This window comes from Gavialis gangeticus, unplaced genomic scaffold (genome assembly GCF_001723915.1).
Source record: "Gavialis gangeticus isolate Ggan-Ray unplaced genomic scaffold, GavGan_comp1, whole genome shotgun sequence".
Lineage (NCBI taxonomy): Eukaryota > Metazoa > Chordata > Crocodylia > Gavialidae > Gavialis > Gavialis gangeticus.
This window is the reverse complement of record NW_017729012.1, coordinates 4567001-4571027: the sequence shown is the minus strand read 5'-3', so window position 1 is coordinate 4571027 and position 4027 is coordinate 4567001.

The window sequence follows — 4027 nt, the reverse complement described above, 5'->3', positions numbered from 1 at the left end:
AAAAAAAAAAAAAAAAAAAGGATGAATTTCTAAGGAGAGAAGCACGTTTACATATTTTTGGGTCTGTGTTATTTCTCTCCATTGGAATAATGTGCTAAGGCAAAGCCAAGATACCCCTGTAAGCCTTGACGATGCTACCAAGCAGAAGTCAGATCTCAGTTCTTGTTTGTCATGTCTTGGGCATGACTTGCAACAACTGGGCTCAGATCCCAGTCACAGCGCTGAGCTGGCCTTTCACATCATCACGATTTGCATCAAGTGCAGCTGTGGGTGCCAGGAATTGAGTCTGGGTGGTGCAGGGGATGAGGAACTTGGCTACAGGATCATTCCCTTGGTGGTCACTGGTCCAGGCACAGTCTGTGCTGGTAGGATCCGGGGTGAAACCTTGGCCCCACTGGAGTTCTGTGGTTGCCTCCCGTGGAGTGATGATGTTATCTCGAAAGCCTGGTCTGTGATGCAGCAGCTCCTGTGCAGTGTGTTTGGTCGGAGGTCTCTGTGACTGAAACCACCGCAGCAGTTGGCACCGATGGGCTGTCTGCTGAGCAGCCATAGCAGAAAGGCCAAAGTTTGAGGAGTAGGACCTCAAACTCAGATCAGGGAGACCTGGGGCAAAGGTGCTTCTTTAAGCTGCCCTGGGCTGATACGGAGACTGGAACGTCTGTGATCTAAAACAGCCCTTGGGGAAAGGGAAGTCAATGTCATTGTTACAGCGGGGGGCACCTGGCTCAGAAGCACATGGGAAGCCTGTGTCAGAGCCAGAGACTAGATCTATATCTCCTGACTCTGAGGTCAGTGCCTTACCCACGCTCTGATCGATCTAAAGGTTTTCACTGCTCCTCAGCACCACCTTGGCAAGCATCTTTCACATAACATCAGTAACAAGAGGGAAGTCCCTAGTGGACGTCATAGAGTCTCCGGCACTTCTCCCTTCAGAGGTCCAGAGCTCTGCTCGAGGTAGGGATGTTTTCTCAACTGAGAAAACTTTGTTCCTAGCTCCCCACACTTTGCCTTGGGCCTTGTGCTCTGCATCGTCCCAGCAGAGCATGGTTGTTGTGGTGACTCCTACATGTGAAATTTAGATTTTGATGTAGCTGGGGTTTGATCCATTAACAGCTCTGACCAAGAATATTTATCCTGCCTCCAAGAATTTAGCCTATGTCAGAAAGACCCCAAGCTATGTCCTCAGTTATTTCCATCTACTTTTGTGGGGCATCCTTGAAGGCCGCTCTAATTCACAACAACTAGGTCCAAGTGACTCATGGATAAGAAGAAAGGGACATATCAGCAAGACTTCCTAGTTGCCTTTCTACACGCACACTTGTGCACGTACCCCTTTCTGTCTCTCTTAGAACTAGGCCAGTGTGAACCATATATTTGTAGAAGTGATTTATTTGTGAAATTCCTTCTAAAGATCTCCAAGCTGCTGTGTGTGATAAATAGCTCATTGTAATGTATTATTTAGCAAATTATTATGAAAAGCAGAAAATATATATATAGAGGAGAGGACAAATACATTCTCTAGCTGGCAAGTTATTGACTGTTTAGAGCCAGGAAACAAATATTTAAGAGGGTTTGGGAATTTCCCTGGCTTCCCTTATGAATAAATCACTGATCTGTCGACATATTTATTGGGCACCCTGCTGCAGCATTTAATTCCAGGGGACTGAATTGCTGAGAGATGGTAATGGGCTAGAAAGCTTTTTATCTCTAGGTGTTAGTGAGTGCCGCCCTTGTTGGACAGTTGCATCCATCTGGTGGCTTTACATGAAATGAAGTTGGTGGCCCCAGTGTCTCTCCCAGGACTCTGGTTCATTATCAACACTAGCTCTAATTGGGAGTCTCACCAGAGAGGCTGGAGACTGAATCGACCATCAGGAGTGAAATCGCCTGCCTCCAGAGATGGTCTTTTGAGCTTTGGGTGGAGGCTCATAGGTGGGACGCTTATACGGGTGTCGCTGCTTTTATGACTGCAGAGATTTTGGCCCCCACCACTGTCAGCTCCAGCCCTCTGTGAGCATTTTCATTGTAAAACAGCACCCGCAGTTTGGCTTTTACAAAGACTGTGCAGAGACTGGAGACCAAGGACAGGGATGTTGAGAAAAGACAGTGACACAGGACAAGACCAAAAGAGGGGACTAAAACAGAGATTGTCTCCGTTTCTCCCAGATTCTCTTCCCTAGCAAATGTTAATGGGCTTTTGAGATAATGGGTATTGTAATGAAAACTGAAATTTGCATGTAATATCCCAGTGATTTTTGAGAGACGTGAAAGGTCACGTATTTCATTGCAGACAGGATTGGTGCGTATTCTTTAAAAAGCTTTTACTTTTAAAAAAAATGGCAAGTACCAGGAATTGTTTGCAATCAGAGACAGAGAAAAGAAACCTTTTATTAGCAGTTCACATGGGACCATACCAGCTTGCACAGCTCTCACGAGCAGAGGGCTGAACACTCCTTCTACCAACGTCCAAGTGAAATCGCAGAGCCACAGGAGTTACGTGATGAAAGGTTATAAGATTAAAAAGACCTGTTAAGCCATGCAATTCCCCCCCCACCCAGTACTAGAGAAGGATTGTTCTCATATTAATTATTAGTTGGCATTGATTAGTTGGCAACTTCTTAGTGGATTTTTCCCAATGATCCTAGTGAGGACTAATTGAAAGTTGCAGGGTAAAGTTTTCAGAATGGATCTCCCCATGGCCATCAAGCCACAGGCTCAGCTTCTCACACACGTTATTGCCCATGCAAACACTGTCCATGCAAATGGGACTTCTGTGTGCAAAATCCCACGACCGGGAAAAGAACTGTTTATTTTTCATGCAGCAAAGAGGTATTTATGGGTCTGAAATAACAAGAGTTTAGCTCTTCTCATGGCATGTCCACCCTCCGGGAGCTGAGATGCCACTGGAACATTAAATCTAAAGTTGTTTTGACCCCATTAATGCCTCCCTGAGGCCTATAAAAAATCATGTCAAACGTAAGCACAACAAATGCACACAATAATGCCATGCACTCCCATAGCCCTTTTTATCTGAGAGCATGGTTGAGGGAGATTAACCCGTTAAGGCTTTGTGAGCACAATGGCCGAGGCCATAGGGCATGGAGCTGTGCTTGTCTCCCTACCCTGCTTTAACCACAGGACCATGCTGCTTTCTTCAGACACAAAAATAAAACCACTTCAATTCCATCTATCAATGGGAATGGGCAAAGGCAGGAGGCCGCCATAAACTCAGGGTCTCACATGTATGTAAACCAGGGGACAGGTTTCTGAACAACTGGCCATGAGAGCCCAAAAGAAAACCTTTACCTGTCTTGGATGCGTGTGTGTGCGCCTTTTCTCTAGAAAAGAAAGGAGGAGAAAGAATTGCTCCTTTTCTTTAGTCGTGCCTTACTGATGCTTTAAAAATGTCGATACAGCCCAAAATAACTCAGCCCATTTTCTCTGTTACTTTGAAGTTGAGCTCCAAAGCAGATGCAGTGGGCAAGGCAGGAGGGATCAAACTCTGGTCTTCTGCTGCTGGGACCAGTCTCAGGAGCACAGCCGATGCATCAGAAGGCTGCCACTGGGGTAGGCCCTTCTCTCTCCTCCCAAATCCTAAGAAACAAGTGAATCTGCTCAAGTTTGGCAGCCCAGCTTGCTGGAGTCTGTGTGGAAAGTCAGCCGGCAGGGGATGCTGTGCTCACATCAGTGGATCAGCCGGAGTCCAGAGAGAGACAGGCAGGCGTGTGGCATTCAGACAGTGCTGATAGGAAAATGGAAATAACGAGCAGACGGCTTTATTTTAGCTGCTTTCTTTTTATTTGCTGGCTCCCCAGTCAGATCCCGGGGATGATGAAGACGTTGTTATTGGGGATGACGTTTCCCATGGTAACTCAGAACTCTTTTTCCACCCCTCACTGTGGAGGCTTTTTAAACTTCTGCAGTCTAGAGGGGAGAAAACGTCCTTGGATTCATGACCTTTGCTTGAAAACTCAAGGAGAAAGCGCGAGTTAGTTGGGGCTGGGAAGCATGAGAGGGCTGCACCTGG